The sequence below is a fragment of the Pelodiscus sinensis genome, chromosome 9, assembly GCF_052426305.1.
Source record: "Pelodiscus sinensis isolate ZL-2025 chromosome 9, ASM5242630v1, whole genome shotgun sequence".
In the NCBI taxonomy this organism is placed as follows: domain Eukaryota; kingdom Metazoa; phylum Chordata; order Testudines; family Trionychidae; genus Pelodiscus; species Pelodiscus sinensis.
This window is the reverse complement of record NC_143060.1, coordinates 24,628,954-24,651,207: the sequence shown is the minus strand read 5'-3', so window position 1 is coordinate 24,651,207 and position 22,254 is coordinate 24,628,954.

The following is a 22,254-nucleotide window of genomic DNA, read 5'->3' as shown; positions in this document are numbered from 1 at the left end:
GAATGAGTGAAAAATATGTTCTACTTTTAATGTAACATAGAATAAGACAAAGATAAAATCTATATGGAACAGTGGGCCAAATCTGCCCCTTCTGGAATTGCATGGATGAACCTGGCCCATTCGGCCTCATGCCATACTCCCCATTTGTCTTTGGCACTGACCTTAAATGGTGGCCCACTGAAATATGCATCTTTCAAAATACTGCATACACACAATTAGCGTTCCCACACGTAACCCCACTTGTTTAGTTTTTTAAATACCAAAAGGGCCAAGCAATTTTTATGTACTAAAAACCTGGAAAAAATCATTACCAAGATGAGGTAAGTTTTAAACTACTAGGAAGAAAACAAATAAAAAGCATCTGAAATTTATAGATATTGACTCTGGAGCAATTTTTCACTGTCACATTTTCAACTTCCCAAAAAAGTGGACTGTGATTTAAGAGGTTCATAAAATGCTGCTCTGGTTTTTTTTTCTGATTTCTATAAGATATATTAAGAAAAATCAAACTGAGGCTACCCCACTTTTTTCTGCTTTTCAATATGAAAGCTAACTAAAAACAGATAACAGAACAATATTAAATCAAAGCCCAAAGACGTTTTGGCTACTGAAAAAATAAAGCATAGCTTAGACATCTCTAATTAATACTCCAGATAAAGTGTATGCTATTTTCTGAATAGCTTGAAAAAAAGTCAAGGTTGAAATGTCAACTTTATCCTTTTCCACTCATATAATACCATTTGGCAGCATAAATGCCTTATGAAATGAGGAAAGAAATGTTCAGATATCCTACTGATCAATACTTTTACTGGAATAAAAATCACTAACGCACACAATCAATTTAAAGAGTTAAATCCAGTCTCCTTTAATTTGATACAAGAGACAAATTCTTTCTCCTTCTTGCAGGTAGTAATTCTCCATATTCCAATAAAGATAAATCAGTTGAGGGTTCCTCTAGTGAGGTTAATGCCTTCCTTTAAAAAGTAAGATTCACCACAACTTGCAGGGGGGAGGGGCGTCTTTAAAAAAACTTAATGCAACCTTCTGAAAACAAGATAGCTTAGTGCTTAATTCTGTGTGTGGCTATTTCCATCTTTTTTTAATTTTGAGACAATATATAGTCTTCATAAAAGAAATGCACTACTACATAGTGGACAACAAGTTGTGGGAAATACATTTACATGAGATGAAAAGCCTTAGGGCTAAGTAATGCAAAACTTTCTTTCATAATTTATTCATTATTTAAAATAAACATCATGAGGATATTTTATAGGTTTCATTAATTATTTGTGTCTTATAGTGGATACGAACTATCATGGAGTATTCATTAAAGGATTTGGAATGAAACACACCAAAAATCCTGTACGGCACAGTTTCTCTTAGGCTGTGTCTACACTGGCATCCCTTCCGGAAAAGGGATGCTAATGTAGCACTTTGGAATAGGCAAATCCGTGGGGGATTTAAATAACCCCCTCTGGTATTTGCATTAACATGGCTGCCGCTTTTTTCCGGCTTGGAGATAAGCCGGAGAAAAGCGCCAGTCTAGACGTGATTCTCCGGAAAATAAGCCCTTTTCCGGAGGATCTCTTATTCCTACTTGAAATCCCCCACGGATTTGCCTATTCCAAAGTGCTACATTAGCATCCCTTTTCCGGAAGGGATGCCAGTGTAGACACAGCCCTACTGTGTTCGCATTTTATTCTTTCATGTGTCCAATATCTTGATGTTAGCTTCCTAAGGGTATGTTTACACTACAGCACTATTTTGAATTAACTTATTTCAAATTAGTTAATTCGAAATAAGCTAATTCGAAGTAACACATCTAGACACAAAAACTAATTTGAGATAGCATTTTTCTAATTTGAAATAGCACGTCCACATTGAGCGGACCCTGAATCGAAGGTAAGGCTGGCCGGAACCAGTGCCATCAGGGCATCAGGGTCAGACTTAGTGTGTGGGTCTGCTGCCTCAGGCTATCCGAGGTCTGTGCTTAAAGGGACCCGACCCCCCATCCAGGACAGACAGTTCTCAGGTTTCTCTGCTTGCTGGTTTACCTTGCTGAGGGACAGCAAAGCATTTGTGTCTCGGAGTGCTCTGCTTGCCCTCACTCGGGACACAATGGCACTCTGCAACATGGAACCAGACCTGCCCCCGGGGACTCTGCTGCATCTTGTGGACACATTGCCAGCAGCCTGGCTGCACTGTCTGAAGGCTGCCATCTGGGAGGACCATCGAGGGGCTGTCAGGATCCAGGGGGCCCTGCGGGAGAGCTTCCACCCTGAGGAGTGCTAACAGTCTCCCCGGTCTGCCCCACTGGGGGCTTGTGCACCATTCCTCCCTCTCGTCCTTCCACTTATCCTTCCCTAGCCCCACTTTCCTGATGACAAATAAAATACACGTATTTTCAAAAATAGAAACTGTCTTTATTTAACACAGCCGGGGAGGGGGTGTTAAAACCTCTGGGGAGATGAGGGGAAAGGAGGCAGGAGAGGGCAGGAGAGAGGGTGGGAGAGGGGAGGGGAAAAACTGGGAGGAGGGAGCTGGAAGGGGGAAGCAAGGGGAAGAAGGGGGAGGGGAATCTCAGCACTCAGGGGTGTGGGTCTCGCCAGGCCAACTGCCTCCCAGCAGCAATCATTCCACCAGGGTCTGCAGGTGTTTGCGGAGGGCACGGCCCTGTTCCTGCAGTTCCCAGAAGCTCTCTTGCCATTGCTGCAGGACTTCTTGCACCCAGTGCTCCTGGCTGTGGACCTGCCTTCTTGTAACCACAGGTGTTGCCACTGGTGGTACTCCTGCTTGCGGGTGCGGGTGGATGTTCCAGGCGGGGTGGTGCGCCCTGCACTCGTAGGTGCTGCGGCTGTGGTGAAACAAGAGAAGTGGTCAGTTCTCCCTGGGGACACAGTGGGTGAAACCCAGTCCCCCTCTGCAAGTCGAGGATGGCAGGTCTCCGCACCACCACGTCCTGCTTTCCCCGGGAGAGTGAGCTGGCCCAGGACTGCACCCCATCTCCTGTGCTGCCTATAGTGTGGTGTGTAAGGGGGAGGAGAGGAGATGTGCCCTTCCTCTGTGTAGAGGGGGTGTATGGAGGGAGGGAAGTGTGCAGTCTCTCTCCCCAGGGTCAGGAGCCTGTCATGTGCCTTCATGCGTAGATGCATGTGGGGAACAGGCCAGGGCCCCTGCATGGCACCCAGCTGGGGCCACATGTCCTGGCTGGCATGGCAGATCCACAGCTTGCCTCCTGCTCCATGGTCGGCAAGGCCCACCTGCATGGTCCCTGGGCTCCCTCTCCCCCTCCACCCCACATAAAGGGACTGTGATGTCACTCACATGTTGAGGCCTCCCCGGCCTCAGATGAGACTGTTCTGTGGTACAGCTCGGGGATCCTGGGTGCAAGGCACACTCCCTGCCGGCTCCTGGCTGTTGTCCTCCTCCTCTTCCTTCTCTTCCTCTACGTCAATGACCACTGGGGGGGCATGAACCATCTGATCCCCCCAGGATGCAGTCCAGGGCCTCGTAGTGCGGGCAGGTGTCCGGGTAAGCCCCTGGTTGGGAGCCCCTGGCATAGGCCTGCCTCAGCTCTTTTATTTTAGTCCGCACCTGCTCCTGGCTGCGTATGTGGCCTCTGGTGGTCAGGCTGGCAGCCATGAGGCTGTAGACGGCCACATTCCTGCACCTAGTGCAGAGATCGTGGGCATTGGAGGCCTTCCCCCACACCTCAATGAGGTCCATGATCTCTGCACTAGGCCAGGTGGGCGCCAACCTTTTGCGGCCCCTGGCAAGCTCCTGGGAGCTGCCAGCCTGGTCCTGGGGAGCGGTGGAGGGCTGGGTGGCAGTGGGTTGCTGGCTCATGCTGTGCCAGGTGCATGGTCTGCTGGCTGTGTGCTGGCAGGTTTGCAACTGGCACAGAGTCTGCCCCTTTAAGGGCTCCAGGGCTGGGGGGAGCAGACGAGTTTTTCTGGTTGTGCCCTGAGTGGCCACCAGGGCTCCCTGGGAAGGACTGGAGGCCCCCTATTTCGAATTAAGTGTCTACACAGCACTTAATTCGAAATACCTATTTCGAATTTGGCGTTACTCCTCGTAGAATGAGGTTTACCAAATTCGAAAGAAGCGCTCCGCTATTTCAAATTAAATTGCACGTATAGATGCTAGTGAAGTTAATTCGAAATAACAGCTGCTATTTCAAATTAACTTTGCAGTGTAGACATACCCTAAGTCTTATCAGTGAATGATTCTGCGTTTATTTCCATGACCAGCCCCATTTTTATTCTTTTTTGATCCTCAATAATATATATATATATATACATATATATATATTCATGTTTAAGAATTATGACCATAAGTGATTTATAATAAGATGTACATATTTATGAGTTATTTTTATAGTACAGAGACAAAAAGTCTTTTTTAGACCTACTACTGTCTATCATGTTGCAGAGTTTGGCTGGAATCTTCCCATACTTTGCCAGGAGCCAGTGAACCCTGCTAATGATGAGGGCTCATTATGTGTTATATTGCATTCATTGTGTGTTGTAGTTTTCCCTACAGTAGCTGGTCCTCGGAGAATGTATCTATTAGAGCAGCCACTGCTTTAACTCAAGTGATAACTTCTGTACTTAATTTTGGTTCTCCTAGATTTTATCCCCAGCAATGGCTTACAAAGGATATTGTGTGGTAGTTGGGTAATTAGTTAATTCAAAGTCAGTGATTTATGTTTCATTTTATAGGTAAATGTTGAGTACTGAGGGGGGGTTAGCTGTGAAAAGAGTAGATGGAGAACAAAATCATATTCTTTTGTTTTTACCATACCAGATTTGACACATGGCTGCTATCTTAGGCTATGTCTAGACTGCAAGCCTCTTTCGAAAGGGGCTTTTTTGAAAGTATCTTTCGAAAAAGCATCTTTTGAAAAAAAGCGTCTAGACTACAACTAGTGCTTTCGAAAAAGCAAGCCACTTTTTTGAAAGAGCACCCATGCAGTCTGGATGCTCTCTTTCGAAAAAACACAGTTTGCATTACATAGCACCTTTTTTTGAAAGAGCACTTTTGAAAAAGGCGTTATTCCTCGTAAAATGAGGTTTTCCACAGTCGAAAAAACTTCCAAGTTCTTTTGATTTACTTTTGAAAGAATGCAGCAGCAGTGTAGACGTGGATAAAGATTTTTTGAAAAAAGGCCACTTTTTTCAAAAAATCCCTGTAGTCTAAACAAACCCTTACAGATTCTCACTGAATCTAGGCTTTCATGGGCTATATCACTGTGAAAGCGGCACCATTTTCTGAAGGATGTTTCCTCCTGGGAAATTTATCAAAATGTAGCTATCAGAGACTTCCCATTCACAAGGAGAAGGGGGAAGAGACTCTGGTAAGGAAAAGAGTATAAGGATTAACAGTTGAATTTAAAACCAGGTTACTTCCCTGACAGATACTCAGCCAGCCCAGTGGGAATTTTCATATGACTTTATCATTCTTTGACCTCTGAACTGAAGCCCAAAACTTCATATTCATTACTCTTAATGTAGTGAGTGATGAGTGAGAAGGAAGCAAATTAGCATTAGTTCCTTCAGATTAGTGGGAACATGAAAGACACAGGACAAAGAAATCTCCTTTCCCAAAGCGTGGTTTTGAATTAAACATCTGTGTTTGTGCAAGGTGCCTCCTTGTAAAGAGAATTATAGTTACACACTTCAGCAGCCTAAAGTGATATCCTGAAGAAATTGCAATTGAATGTAAAACGTCAGGTCAGAGACAGCATATTCTCAGGTAAGCAGATTATTTTCAATTTCAATAAACCCATCTAAATAGCAGAATTTCAGAACACTGTTTGCCCCAATGTGAAATTCCAGCTAACATGATTTCCAAAGCTGGACTTTTCTGTTATTGCCTGGTAGGCTTACAAGCTTCAGTGTGCCCATTACACCCATTATAAAGAGCAAACCAGAAAACAACATTGAAAAATTAATGCTTAAAACAGGAGGGAAATGTATAAATTTGTGTACCTAGACATGGCTGTCAAAATGTGAAATTCTCTACATTCACACAGCATATCTACAAAGGCTTTTCAAGCATGTGGTGCAGTAGACTTTATTTAGGCACCAAGACCCTTGAGATAACACAATCAAGCATGGGCCAGCATAGAATCCTCCATGTACTCTTCTACCAAAAGCTACCCTTGTTGCTGCAGAGACAGACTCAGAACACATTGAAAACCCTCCTTGCTCAAGCTGCTGATTCACATTAGTTCTAAGATGCCTTCTTCTCAAGAGAAAATGTACAAAGATGGAGAAAGTAGGGAGATTCTTCTGAGATTATCACAGGCCTAGGAGCCAGAGAAGGAAGCTGCTGTGAAGGATTCGTTACATAGGGGGCTACCTCTACACTGCAGGCTTCTTGCGCAATAAGGGTATGTCTACACTGCCACCTTAGTTCGAACTAGGGTGGCTAATGTAGGCATTCGAACTTGCAAATGAAGCCCGGGATTTAAATACCCCAGGCTACATTTGCATGTTCCCGGGCGGGCGCCATTTTTAAATGCCCGTAGTTCAAACTACCTGCCATGCGCTACACGCGGCACGGACTAGGTAGTTCGAATTAAAGCTCCTAATTCGAACTACTATTATTCTTCCTGCAAGTGGAGAGGAATAACTCTTGCACAAGAAGCCCTCTGTTCCAATGCTGTACTGTAAATTTACTTTGCAAGAACACGCTTGCAGTGTAGATGCTCCGCAAGTTTTTGTTCAAGAACAGCCATTCTTGCTCAAGAAGCCTGCAGTGTAGATGTAGTGACAAAGTACAGGAAGAGGAAAGGTCCTTAATTTCAAGAGGAGGTCCTTAATTCTGTTGGAGTTTAGGATCTCCATAGGGCAGATAAACAGGTTCTTACATCAGGTGGTGCTCCTCAGATGCACTGCAATCCTCTGCCCATCCAGCCTACCTTGACTGTGCCACTCCAGTGGCATTCATCTTGGGCTCAGGAGAAAGCCACTTTCCTGCAAACCTCAGGGCTGTGTCTACACCGGGCTACTTATTCCGGAAAATCAGCCGCTTTTCCGGAATAAGCTGCGAGCTGTCTACACTGGCCGCTTGAATTTCTGGAAAAGCAACGATGCTCTACTGTACAAAATCAGCCGCTATTCCTGAAAAGCTACGCTGCTCCCGCTTGGGTATAAGTCCTTATTCCGGAAAAGCTTTTCCAGAAAAGAGCCAGTGTAGACAGCTTTTCCAGAAAAGCAGAAGAAACGGAAAAAAGTGGTTTGGATGCCGGGAAACCCTGTAGGAGCCCCGGACTTCCTGGTAACCCGAGCTCTTAAAGAGCTCGGAGGCTGCTGGGCACCCGTGGCAGGAGCCTGCCGCATGCTGCTTCAGCTCTGCCACGTGGCACTGTGCTGCCCAACAGCCACCTCTCAGCCCAGCATGGCAGCTCCGGGTGGTGAGCCACCTGCACCCGCAGGGGAGGAAGTCCCCAGGGGCCGTAAATGCCGGGCCCCATCCTGGACCCCCAGGGAGCTGGAGACCCTCCTGGACCTGTGACAGGAGGAGGAGGGTCTCCACAACCTGCAGTCCAGCCTCCGGAATGCGGACCTTTACAAAGAACTGGCACAGAACCTGGCGCAGCAGGGACACCCCGGCCGCAACTGCGAGCAGGTGCGCTCGAAGGTCAAAGAACTGCGGCTGGGGTACGTGCGGGCCACTGAGGTAAGGGGGCAGGACCTAATGCCTGCCCCTATTATGACTGTCTGAATTCCTTTCTGGGCCAGCCGGCCCCGCAAGCCCCAGCTGTCCCCGTGGACACCTGCCAGCGCCCCCCCATCAACCGTCCCACTGAACCAGGGGAGAGAGAGGACAGCACCAGAGCATCCAGCGGTGAGGAGGCCAGCATAGCCACCGCCCAGCAGGCCCTCTCCAGCAGCTCCTCTGAGGCCGAGGCCGGGGCCGGGGAGGAACCCACTGGTGAGTTTGTGCAGTTTGTACTCCCAAAGGGCGGGGAGTGGAGGGCGGGGGGGGGGGGGAGCCAGGTGCCCGGAGGGAGGAGGGGGAGAGCATGTCACTCAGGCCATGTGAGCTGCACGCTGCGTAGCATGAGGCAGCAAGCAGCACGTGCAACCACGTGCAGCCTGGTGAACAAGTAGCACGTGGCCGTGGCAGGCAGCTGCAGGGCATGCCTGGGACTGTGCTGCTCATACACATTCGGCGGGACCAGGGGAAAGGGTGGATGCCAGCTGGAACCGGCCAGGGCCCCAGGGACTCAGCCCAGAGCCCGCAGCTCCGCCAAGGGTGCAGCACAGAGAACGGCACACTGTCCCATGCCTTGCTGTGAGGCACAGCCAGCTGCTATTGGGTACACTGCAGCGTCATGGTCCTGTGACCGTGGACCCCCACCGAGCCCCTCGCCTGCTCCCAGTGCCTTGGCTGCCTCCCCGAGGGAAGTCCCCACTGTGGCCACACATGTCCCTGGGTTACCAGGTTTGCGGGAGGGATAGTGGGAGGGAGAAGGGCCCCTGAGTTTTGCTGCAGGGATGGAACATCCCCCCACCCAGTCACTCTTCTGGTTCCGTCCAGGAGATATCCCACGCAAGGGGATCTGAGAACCCAGACCGCCTCTGCCAGATGTGCTACCAGGCACTGCGTGGGGATGCATCTCGCTCCCTGTCAAACACAAGTGATTAGCCCAAAGCTTTTCACAGTCTCCACCGGCAGGGAGTTCCACAGGTGAACGCAGCACAAGCACCCTCCCACCCTCCACGGGGACAGGATACAGACCGGTGCTTACAATACTGGAGGGAGGACCCTACTCCAGGGGCGGTCCTCCTTGCAAACATACAACACGGGGGCAGGAGGGGAACCAAGTGGGCCCAAGCCACACAACTGTGAGGTCACCTGGGCTCAGGGGTGGAGGGCATGCGGTGTGGGGACAGTGGACGGCCTGCCTGACTGACCCATCTTTTCTTCTCTTTCCTGCAGCGGGACCGAGCACAAGACCCTCGACTCCAGCAGCAGTGGTACCCCCAGCTGGCCAACCCCGGAGGCATAGGCTCCGACAGAGGGACCAGCTGCTTCTCCGGCACGTCAACGCCGTGGAGGCAATCCACGCCTCCATCGCTGAGCGGGTGCAGGGGGACCTGCAGTGGCGGCAGGAGGGCTGGGCTGCCTTCCTCGATGAGTGCCGAGGGATGCGTGCCACTATGGACACGCAGACGGCACATGTTGTACATGCCATTCATTATGGCATGGGTGGAGCCCAGGCCCCCACCATCCCTCCCGTAGCACAGCCCATGCCCCCTCCTATCCCTGCTCCTATCCCAGATCCTGCCCCTGTTCCTGCCCCTCCTCCTATCCCAGCTCCTGCTTCTGCCCCTGCCCCTGCTCCTGCCCCTACCCACCTCCCCGGCCACCTCTGCATGCAGCATGCCCCGATGCGGTCTGCCCAGCATGGGCAGGCCGGCCCCCGGAGGAGCGCTCCCAGGGGCCGCCCGTCCCAGTAACTGCACGCCCTCCCTGTCCCAGTTGAAGGTCTCCCCACTCCTCCCTGTCCCAGTTGAAGGTCTCCCCCCCCTTGTAAATAAACAGTTCTCTATTTTGCTGTTCATTCCTGTGTTGGTTATTGTGTAACTCTAGTTAGTGTAAGAAATGATGTGAGATGCCAAGTAGCCACTTAACTTTAACATGGTTGCAAACTGTGGACAACAAAATCTGTACTCTATCACTGGGCGGGGCGCCCTTCTTAAGTGGTCAGTGGTTTGTGATGCATAAATAAATACTGAGACTTTTCAGTAAAATGTAAACCACAAACTATATTTACATAGCTAACAAACTAGCAAGAATGGTTACAAGATGCACACTACAGATAATTAAACATAGTCTAGGCGCAGGGAGGACAATTGGGTAGTGTTGCTGGCCACCTCAATCCTTTGGTCCTTCTGGGCCTCAGGAGAGGAACAGCCAGGAGATCCCTTGACGGAAGATGACTGGAATCAGGTACGCTGACTTCAGCCTTCCGCACGAACCCCAAATCCTTGTGGCTGTTCTCCGGGATAGGCGATGGTGGCCTAAACCCTAGCCTAAGCTAAAAAGAAAAACCCTAACTAAGCCCGACGCACCCTACGAACAGTCATGATGACGGCCGATGTGCTTTGACCCGACGCTTTACAATGGGGGGAAGGTAAGGGGAGGGGGTAGGGAAAGGTAGGGGACGGGCGGGAGTAGTCTGGGGAGACCCAGGCGACCCTACTATGGGGCTTGGGCAAACATGTCCACCAGGGCCTCTCTGATGCGCACTGCATCCTGGCGCGCCTGGCGGACGGCAGCTGTGTCGGGCTGTTCCAAGGTCTGTGCCTCGGCTGCCATCCATGCAGGGAGGAAGGCCTCCCCACTGCGCTCCACAATATAGTGGAGCATGCAGCATGCGGCCAGTACCTCCGTTGCATTCTGCTCACCCATCTCGAGATGGGTGAGCAAGCAACGGAAGTGGGCTTTTAAACGTCCAAAGGCCAGCTCCACTGGGTTTCGGGCCCGGTTGAGGCGGTCGTTGAACTGGGCCCGGTTCTGGTCCGGCTGCCCCGTGTACTGCCGCATTAGCCAGGGCATCAGAGGGTAGGCCGCGTCCCTGATGACAGAGATGGGCATAGGCACATCCCCGACAGTCAAGTCCCGTCAGGGGAAGTAGGTGCCCGCCTCCAACTTGCGAAACAGTCCAGAGTTCCGGAGGATGTGGGCGTTGTGTGCCCGGCCTTACCAGCCCCCGTAAATGTCCACGAAGCGGCCCCGGTGGTCCACGAGGGCCTGCAGAACAATGGAGCAGTACCCCTTGCGGTTCATGAAATGGCCCGCTCGATGCTCCGGGGCCCGGATGGGGATGTGGGTGGCGTCCAGGGCTCCCCTGCAGTTGGGGAACCCAAGGGCAGTGAAACCAGCCATGGTATCATCCACGTCGCGCAGGCGGATGATTCGCGGGAGCAGGACGTCGTTGATGGTGTGGACGACCTGCAGAAGGGTGCAGAGAAACACAAGGGAACACATCACATATGGCAGGGGTGAGTGTGCGCTCCCTTGGGCCCCCCCTTGATTCCCTCTGTCCTCTCTCTCTCTCTCTCTCTCTCACACACACACACACACACACACACACACACACACACACCCCAGGGCCCCCCTCACCGCACGCCACCCCCCCACCGGGCCTGTGTAAGGGAGGGATGGCCCAAACCCCTGGGTGACCCAGCCGGGAGTCTTGGCTGTCCCTGGGCCTGGAGTGCAGCACCCTCCCCCCTTCCCACTCCCCCTGGGACTTACCTCCATGACAATCACTCCGACGGTTGATCTTCCCACCCCCAACTGCTGGGCCACCGAGCAGTAGCTTTCCCGTGTGACCAGCTTCCATAGCGCGATGGCAACCCTCTTGTTGACGGGGATGGGTGCCCGCAGCCGGGTGGTGGCTCTCTGCAGCGCGGGGGTGACCCAGGTGCACAGCTGCAGGAAGGTCCGCTTTCTCATTCGGAAATTCCGGATCCACTGGTGGTCGTCCCATAGTCCGAGGACCACCCAGTCCCACCCGTCGGTGCTGCTGTCCAAACTCCAGATGGGCCTGTCTACGATCGGGTGCTGATGCCACACGGTTGCCACGGCCTCCCTGGTGAGGGAGTCCAAGGCGATCTCTGCCTCCTGGTCCATGAACAGCAGGGCACCGGCCTGCAGCACGAGCCGCAGGCACCTGTACAGCCCCAAGAGGGGCCCGACCAGGCACATGGCCACCCACAGCTCCATAGCAGACAGAGCAGGGCAGACAAAACAAAACTCAGAGAAAAGCAGTTGGGGGCCAAAGGGTGGTGTCCCCAAAACTCAGAGGGCAACCACCGACCCTGCGAAGGGTGTCAGTCCCTGGCAGAGGCCCCAAGGCACGGGAGCAGGAGACCAACGGCTGTCCGACGAGACCCCTTTAAGCACGTGTCTGAACGGCACTCTGGCCCCACCCCCAGAAAGGTCTGGTGGCCTTTGCCCTCTTCAAAATGGCTCCGGGCTTCTGCTTTTCCGGAAAAGCGCGCTGCCAATGTAGACGCGCTTTTCCGGAAAAGCGCATCGTTATGACGATAACTCCGGGGCCAATGTAGACGCTCCTTTTCCGGAATAACTTAAAACGGAAAACTGTTCCATTTTAAGCATTTCCGGAAAAAGGTGCCGGTGTAGACACAGCCCAGCAGTTCTGCAGCTGCAGAAGAAATCCATCCTTCAGGCCCCCTAAACTCTGCTAGAGCAAGGAGTCTGCTCTGCATGTCTCCAGAGGGCAAGTGCCTTTTTTCAAAAGCCTGTCCCAGTTGCCTGCCTTTTCTCCCTCTCCACCAAGTGTCAAGCCCTTGTTGTGACACTTTATAGTAGCTTTACAAAAGGCAGAATTAGCCATTTGCACAGGCTCATAATTACATAGCAATACGGGGATTTTCATGTATTAAGTGAATTGCATATGCATTCACATTCCAAAATGCAGAAAAGCGTATGCAAATCCCAGTGCTTTAGATTGTCTTCTCAGTAATTAGAAATGCCAAAAAAGGTATAATAAATATTGAATCTGACTCAAAACAATAAAGGAGAAAAATGAAACTTTAGTACAATCTCAATGAGTTCACAAAGAAAATGTTAGTGTTATGAATATGAAAAAATGTGTACATCCATTTGTATGTATCCAGCATTCTTATCTATACAATTATCTGTGCTTATCTGTGTAATAAGTGGGCTTTGATGTTCTGTATGACAGGATCCAGTATATTAGATTTGATCCTGCAACTACTCAGAGTGTTTAACTCTCATTGTTTTCAGTTTGAGCATGCAGAAGATGCGGTATTAGTCTGACCTGAGCTCTGGAAACCCAATTAGTCATGTTGGAAACAAGCACTTCTGTGTTTGTGTGTCTGTATCCAGACATTCCTGAGCCAGAAACAATACAGTATTAGATTCATGTTGGATATTAGATTCCCTTGTATGTATGAAAAAATACCATGAATATACAAAAAGCCTGGACAGAAAACCATTCTTACCTGTTCTAAATTACTTTCCCATCTATACAATAGGGGAAACATTTTCAAAAACACCTGAGTCTTATTTTCACACAGAAGGAGTTAAGCTCCAGTGACTATCTGTGGGTATTTCTACACTACAAAGTTGGTTCGAACTAACGGACGTTAGTTCGAACTAACTTTCATAGGCGCTACACTAGCGCTCCGCTAGTTCGAATTTAATTCGAACTAACGGAGCGCTTAGTTCGAACTAGGTAATCCCTCATTCCATGAGGATTAAGCCTAGTTCGAACTAGCTAGTTCGAATTAAGGGGTGTGTAGCCCCTTAATTCGAACTAGTGGGAGGCTAGCCCTCCCCAGCTTTCCCTGGTGGCCACTCTGGCCAACACCAGGGAAACTCTACTGCCCCCATCCCGGCCCCGGACCACTTAAAGGGGCACGGGCTGGCTACGGTGCCCGTGTCAGGTGAAAGCCTGCCAGCACCCAGCCAGCAGACCCTGCACCTGGCACAGATCGAGCCACCCACCCGATGCCCCCCAGCCCTCCCCCTCGTCCCGGGACCAGGCTGGCGGCTCCCGGGAGCTTGCCCGGGACCGCAAGAGGCGGGCACCTGCCTGGGCTAGTGCGGACATCGTGGACCTCATCCACGATCTCTGCACTAGGCACAGGAAAGTGGCCGGCTTGGGCAGGATAGCTGCCAGCCTGGCCACCCAGGAGCAAGTGTGCAAGAGAATCAAGGGGGTCCACTGAGACCCCCGACCCTGAGCCCTGAGCTTACAATGGCCATCCTGGGTCAGACCAAAGGTCCATCTAGTCCAGTAGCCTGTCTGCCGACAGCGGCCAACCCTAGGGATCCTGGAGGGGATGGACCGAAGATAGTGACCAAGCCATTTGTCTCGTGCCATCCCTCTCCAGCCTTCCACAAACCTTGGGCAGGGACACCACTCCTACCCCCTGGCTAATAGCACTCCATAGACCCAACCTCCATGACTTGATCTCACTTCCCTTTAAACTCTGTTCTAGTTGTAGCCTTCACAGCCTCCTGCAGCAAGGAGTTCCACAGGTTGACTCTTTGCTCTGTGAAGAAGAACTTTCTGTTACTAGTTTGAAGCCTGCTACCTATTCCTTTCCTTTGGTGTCCTCTAGTCCTTCTTTATGGGAACTAATGAAGAACTTTTCTGTATGCACCGTCTCCACCCAACTCCTGCTTTTAGAGACCTCTATCCTGTCCCCCCTCCGTCTCCTCTTTTCTAAGCTGAAAAGTCCCAGTATCTTTAGCCTCTCTTCATATGGGACCTGTTCCCAACCCCTGATCACTTTAGTTGCCCTCCCCTCTCCCAGACTCTCTCTTCCCCTCTCCCACCTCCTTTTCCCAGTCTCCCCCAGTTTTGTTCAATAAAGACAGATTCCATTTTGGAAGACACGTTATCTTTATTTTGTACATCAGGAAGGGGAGCTAGGGAAGGGTAAATGGAAGGAGGTGAGGGAGGAATTGGGGCACGAGCCCCCAATGGGGAGGACTGGGCTGGCTCTGCGGGCTTCTGGGGGTGGAAGCTCTCCTGCAGCCCCCCTAATTGCCCCCTCTCCCCAGATGGCAGCCTGCGGCAAGTGCAGCCGGTCTGATGGCCGAGTGCTGTGATGTGCCCAGTGTCGATAGTCCAGGCACTCCAAGGGTGTGTCTAGACTACATGCCTCCTTCGACGGAGGCATGTAGATTAGCCAGATCGGAAACCAGGTTTAAGCCTCGTGAAACCAGGTTTACCTGTGCCGATGAAGAAAGGCTTCTTTGTCGGCGCATCGCGTCCAGACTGCCCCGATCTGCCGACAAACAGCTGATCGGCAGATCGGGGCAGCCATTTAAATTTAAATGAAGCCGCGATAATTTTAATCGCGGCTTCATTTCCCTCTTCCGATCTTTGCAAGCGGGGCACCCCTGAGAACTGTCTGTCCGGGGTTGGGATCGGGTCCCTTTAAGCACAGCCCTGGGCTAGCCTGAGACAGCATCTCCACGCTCTAAGTCCTCCTCTGATGCCCTGCCAGAACTGCTTTCGGCCATCTTTAACCCCGGTTCAGGGTCCACTGAAAGTGGACATGCTAGTTCAAATTAGCAAAACGCTAATTCAAACTAGTTTTTTAGTGTGGATCCATTAGTTCGAATTAGCTTAATTCGAATTAACTAATTCGAACTAAGTTAGTTCGAATTAACATTGTAGTGTAGACGTACCCTCAGTGATTTATTTACTTGATGGAGATTAATAACATGGAAGAGAAACAGTATCCTGTAGTTCTAGAATTTGGAATTTATTCCAGAATTTATTGACAAATATGCTCACTGGAGCGGTATATTTGATAGCTATAGGGAATTGCACCATGGTTATAACTCACATAAAGCACCACTTTCAGAATTTTGGCAGAAAGTTTGTGCTCAGGATCCCAGACACATTTTGTTTTTCAGACTGCTGCTTCTCCCAAGACTCTTCATTCGGAGTCTTGCTCTGTGTTTTTACTACAGCTGTCTGAATAATTCATGATTATTTATTCAGGGAAATTAGCTCCTATTGCTGCTCAGAATGGCCATGAGCAGATTGCCGTTTGCTCCACTTATTTACTGTGTCCTGGATTTTCCAACTTCATCTTCTCATGGAACATTTTGCCCTTCTGAAGACCATGAGGGCGCCCCAAGAATCTTCCTATCTGTTAGGATCCCAGGATCTGTGCAGGAATTTCTGGGTGAGGTTCTCTAGTTTGTGTTATGTAGAAGGCCAGATTAGATGATCATAATGGTCCTTCTAGGCTTATAATGTATGAATTTATGAAAATATTAATCAAATCTCCTCTTAATACTCTTTACTCATTAAACAGATCATTACCGTTTGAAACTCAAGATATGGGGCTTACTTACGGTTAGTTAGAAAAGTCACATCGTATTGTTTCTGACCACTTATAACTGGGGCTTAGACATACTTCCAGCATATATTGTCATGCATGAAAATTTAAAATCCAGTGTCTGTGGGTACCTACGCATGCATCGCTGAACCATACTTTCTGTGAATACAGTATTTTTGCAGCACGACTTGACCACTGGACCATGGGAAGCAAAAGCAAAATGAATGCAAGTATGGCCAGAGTTAAATTATTTACACATTTGAACAAATGCCCACAAGCAATGTTGGCTCCATTTACTCAGGTGTATCTTTTACTGATCCTCAGTCACTCTTCTCCCTTTGCATTCACACCAGCAGTAATATAAACACTCCACGAAAATGGCATGTGTCATTTAAGGTTTGGAGACATCCTGTCAACAAATTACTTTTCTATTAAGTGCATATATAGCCTGACTTTGCAATCTCTGACTAATTTTGGGCCAGGGATAGGAGACTTGTAGGGTGATAATTCTAAAACCCAGAGAATTTATGTGATCTTTTGCAAAAATAATGGGACTGTTCACATGAATATGTGCTACTCAGTGAGAATAAGAATTCCAGAATCAAGCTCTGTATTGCTCGAATTTATTATTTCATCCCCTCGTTTCTCTTGCAAGTGTTAAATATTATACTGATGTGCCATTTATTGATTGTAGATCAGTCTATCTTCTTGTCACTTCAGTGTAAGAAAAGCCGGTGTCTTGTCTGTAACATTTTAACAAAAAACTATCTGTAGGAAACTATTGAACTGACATTAGATTAAACTAACAATGAAATGATAACTTTTAACAAATCAGCACTTAATTTGTTGTAGATTACATAATACAGAACCACACCATTAGATGAAATTTTCAGACCACACTGAAATTTTCCTTCATTACAATGTTGTGGTTAATCAAGAACTTTCCAATTAAAATACCACTTCAGCTGTCTTTTCATCAACCACAGCAAAAAAGTGTATGGTAGATATTAAAGAGATTATCAGACTGCACAAAATCATAAAAGTTGTTGGTAGAGATAATAGGATTTCAACATGTCATACACACTTTTATGTTTTTAACATCTTGCTTCACATACTTAGATTCACTAGTTGGCATTAAAAAGCCAGCAGTTACCAATGACTACCACACATAGGCATATGAAATGCCACAATAATTTCCTGTTTTAAATACATGGAAATACTGTGGAAAGATTGAGCAATCTTTAAAAAATATCCTTTTATTATATTCCTTGTGAGTAAGGTATTACTATTATTTTCAGGCATTTCACTGTACTTAATGGTAAAATATTAAAGCAAGTTTTTGAAAGATGCCCACTGTTTCTTAAATACCATAGTGCTTTCATTGTTAGCAGATACTGAAAGCCAACTTACCCCAGCTAAGTGTATGAGCCTTTCAGCTGGTAACTGTATAAAGTGACAGGATATACAGTGTCTCTCTTTAAGCAGAAGAGGTTTATAGCCATCTTAACCTCCTATACTCAGTGAACTTATCAAAAAAGTGTCATGAACCTGAAATTAATATACTTTGCTATCTATCCAATGAATTTTATTTTAAAACTGAGAAAGTTTGGCCAAATTCTGCCTCATCCTGAACCTGCCCTTTTATTATTTGAGGACCTGTATGATTTTTTAATAGAGGTGCGGCCCCCTTCGGAAATCTGAGATATACTCTGCAGATCCCCAGGAGTCCATGGACAGGTTGAAAACCCCTGATCTGTGGTAACAAGAACCCTTTGTGGAGCTCTTAGATATAATCAGCAGACCCCTAGGGGTTTGCAGACCGTAGGTTTTACATAGCCTGAAGGACACCTTCTCAAAATCCAGAGATCTGCATTGGAGGAAAGGGCAGAATATGTATAAGCCACGGCATGGACAAGTCCAAGGACAGCCTTTGGGAGATCCATATCCCTTTAGATCTGTGACAATGATGGTGAAAAGTTGGTCTGAAGGTGGAGATCATTTCCTGTGGAGATTTCCTTCCTGAAGGCAGCTGTGACAGGACAGACTCACCCTGGTGCAGTGAGGCGGACTCACCCAGCACTCAGCACACCCCAATCCCCATTCTACATGAGGAGCACGGAGCGCAGTCAGCCACTTGTGCAGTGCCACAGCTGGGACAGGGGTCCTTCAGCTACACACCAGACGTGCCGGGAGGGACGTAAGGGAAGGGAGGCAAGGCCTTGGAGAGGCGCAGGATGTGCATCACAGGGAGGTGCAGGTACAGAGCGCAGGGCAGGAAGGGGACTGCCGCAAGGGGAGAGGGAAGCTGAGGGAGAGAGGGAAAGGGTTGGAACGAGGAACGAGGGAAAGGGAGTGAGAGAGAGAGAAAGGGGGGACTAGGGAGGAAGGCAGCCGCCAGCAGCACACTTGCCGTACTGGTGAAGAATGCGACTTGAGGGGAGGTGTAACAACCTCCCTCCAATAGCAGTGGGGGTAGGAAGTAGTGGGGCTTTCATTCTGTTTGCCCGTGGGCTGGAGTGTTCTGGTGGGATGCCCCACCAGTCGGACAGTAATCTAACCTCACCTGTCCTTAGCGCCCTAGGCTAGGACCGGTGAACGAGGGCGGGTCCAGGTCCCCCTACCCTGTCCGCCATGGGCGTGTGTGAGTATTACCGGATTGCAACTGATTGTGGCATTTGATAGACTGTCAGACAGGCAGAGGAACTCTGGAAACTTTAGAAGAGAACAAAGCAGGGACGGGGGACCAAAGCCGTGAGGCCCCAGCATGACTGTGATTAGGAAGGAGCAGGTCTCCGCTCCTTCACAGCAGCCTAATACCATGTTTCTAGTGGAGCTCTGTTAAGCAGAATACAGTCAATACAGAGGGGTAGGGATACAGATCCTACCAGTGGGTTGCCTGAACCGTTCACAAATTCCTAAGGATATACATAGTTAATGGAGAGGATGCACAGACTTCTCTTTAAGACAGCACAGCCCTCTAACAGTGAAGAATCAGTATAAGTGGATAGGTATTTGGAGTGCTTTCTTCTCCCAGGACCCTTCCCAGGGAATTTATCATGTGAGGGGACGAATTGGGGCATTGGGGTCACTGTTCAGGTATGTGGGAATCTTGAGTAACTTTGTCTTCATTTTAACACTGTACACTTTTTGTCCATATTAGACATTCATTTCAATGTACAATCACTCTTTTAACAAACAAACAGACAAACAAGCCCCCTAAATGCAACCCCCCCAAAAAAAGACATCAATGCCATGTTATGGATGAGATTTTACACACATAAAAGCTCTATGTAGAGCTTATAAAACTCATTGGTTTCACTTCACAGGAGTTTGTGACAAGATTTGCTTTGGTTTTGATGCCTCTCAGCTTGCACCCCAGACTGTTGCTTTGAAAGTCAGAATTGAATATTCTCAAAATCTCAAAGCAAAAATTAATCAGACAAGAAAGTTTAACTTCCTATTCCATCAAAACCGCATGGAATTGCTCATTTCACTTAGTATGCACACAAAACCACACCACAGCCAAATTTACCCACAACTGGGCTTAGGTTTGCTTGGAAGGTTGGTGAACTGTAGTGATTTTTGTAAGTTATTTCAGTTTGTAATAAAACATGGAAACAGGAGAAATTTGTATAATATTGTTGCTAATATTTCATAGTGCTATATACATAATTTGGCTGCAATACATGCATATATTAAGGTAGTAAATGCATCATCAAACAGACCAACAGAAATTACTATGTAGGCATGAGAAGATCAAGTTAAAAAGGTTATTGGAACTCTGGCATTGAATTTTCTGACTTTGGAATATGTAGTCTCTTCCATATGGTAGACTTCATTGATGTTAGGAACTTTTGACATTCAGGGCTAGCTAATAGACATGAAGAAGATAAAGCTCTGGAGGAATAGCCCTGGGAGATAATTCACCTCCCTGGTTCCTACTTGTTCTGTTAAGGGAAGAGCAATTTTCTACTGGCCTAAAATCTGTGCTGGCTGGCATGCTGGGATAGAACAAGCCAATTGCTGGCACTTCCTTTTCCCACCCAATTTTTCCAATTTGCTTCTTGGGTTTAGTATAAGGTATTGTGACACCACTGGAAATTAGACCACAAATTATTTCTAACGAGTTAACAACCTTGAAAGTTACATGGAAGAAGTATTGCTCAGGCAATTGACGACATAGCTGTGAAGATACCATGTGAGACCCTCAGGTCTCACCTTTGTGCACCCAGAATATGTTAAGAGATGGATATCCATCTTGATGGTGATCTACTGAGTTATGCTGCGTGATATTTCTAGACAATTAATTGAATCAGAGTTTGACCCTTCATGGACAACTTCCTGTCTAGATTTTGAACCTTAACATTTAAGGCAATGCCATATCTACTAAATAGTATGTAGGATTGTGATAAGGAAGATAGTTTCATAGGAATATTAACAGAGCAAGAATAGCTACAATTTCCTGCCCTGATGCGTGAGAGAGGGGCTGAATCCTGGAGAATTAAAAACAGCCTCCCAAAATACAAACTATTATTCCTTAATATTGTGCAGGGGGAAAAAAATGGTCCTTGTTCAAAAAGACTTTTCAAGTGATGGGGGAATGGGGAATCTTCCATACTCTTGTCTCCTGTTCAATCCCATTACACTGAGAATTTGGCAAAGAGGGGAAAGTTCCATTTTCTTTGAACTATTGCTGCAGAATAATTGCTACCAAAAATAAATAAAATCTTCAATCAAAGATGTAAGAGGAGGGAGACTAGAACAGGAATCATCAACTGGACCCCATCAATCATAGATAAACTTTGAATTGTTAGCTGGAATGCTATTCACAGCTGTTAGTGGGAATCATTTCCTATTTGTTAAAATCTTGTTTTGAAAGTGTGCATTTTGCTTAATTGTTATTTTTGAGGTACTGTATAATGTACAGAGCTATTGGGTGGATTAATCCGAACCAAAAAACATGTGGAAAGAGGAAAAGCATGTCTAGATTGGCCACAGACACTTTTCCACAAAAAGTGCTTTTGTGGAAAAGCGTCCGTGCCAATCTAGACGCTCTGTTCCGAAAATGCTTTTAACAGAAAACTTTTCCTTTAAAAACATTTCCGGAAAATCATGCCAGTCTAGACGTAGCCAAAGAGAAAGATATTTGCGTCTCAGACTGGTTTAGTTCAACATCTTTATTAATGACCTGGATAAGGGAATGTATTACACCCTGAGTAAGTTTGCAGACACTAAGCTAGAGGGAGAGTTAGATATGTTGCAGGGTAGGGATGGGGTACAGGGTGATTTAGACAAATTGGAGGATTGAGCCAAAAGAAATCTGAAGAGATTCTACAAAGACAAGTACAGATCCTGCCCTTGGGATAGAAGAATACCAATCACTGCTACAGGGTGGGAACTGACTAGCTAAGCAGCAATTTTGCAGAAAAAGACCTGAGGACTACAGTCGATGAGAAGATGGATGAGTCAATAGTGTGCCCTTCTAGTCCAGAAGGCTAACTGTATATTGTGGTTCATTAGTAGTAGTAATCCAGATGATCTAGATAAGTTATTATCCCCCTTTATTCAGCACTGGTGAGACCACATCTAGGCCATGTCCACACTCAGGGGTTCTTTCGAAAAAAGTAGCCTTTTTTCGAAAGAACTTCCCCTGCGTCCAGACTCAAGCCGCATTCTTTCGAAATTAAATCGAAAGAACGCAGCTTTTCTTTCGACGGCGGTAAACCTCGTTTCACGAGGAAGAACGCCTTTTTCGAGGGAGATCCGTCGAAAGAACGTGAGTCTGGACGGGGGGAGCCCTTTCTTTCGAAATTATTGGCCTCCAGGAAGAAGCCCTGGTGGACAATCTGGGCCATGGGTTGCACGTCTGTGGTTCCTGGCTGCAGCCATTCCTTAAAGGGACAGGCGCACCCTCACAGCCACTTGTTGCAGACAAGGAGCCAGAGCACACGGCGACCTTGCTGCAGCATGTCACAGCCCCAAGAGCGTCCTGGCCCTTCCACTGAGCCTTCTGGGGACCCAGCCAAGGGCTCCAAGCGCCGGGCACCATCCTGGTCCGGCGCTGAGATCAAGAGCCTGCTGGAGCTGTGGGGAGAGGAGGAGGCCTTACAGGCCCTCAAAAGCCGGCGGCGAAATGCCGAAATTTATGGCCGCATGGCTGAAGCCCTGGCCCAGAAGGGCCACTACCCCCGCACACAGGACCAGGTGCGCTCCAAGGTAAAGGAGCTGTGGCAGGGCTACGCCAAAGCCAGGGAGGAGAGCTCCCGGTCTGGGGCAGCCCCCCACTACTGCCCCTACTACCCAGAGCTGGACCAGATCCTGGGTGGCAGTGCAGAAGCACGCACACCACGGCGGTTCGTGCAGTCTGGACTGGCAG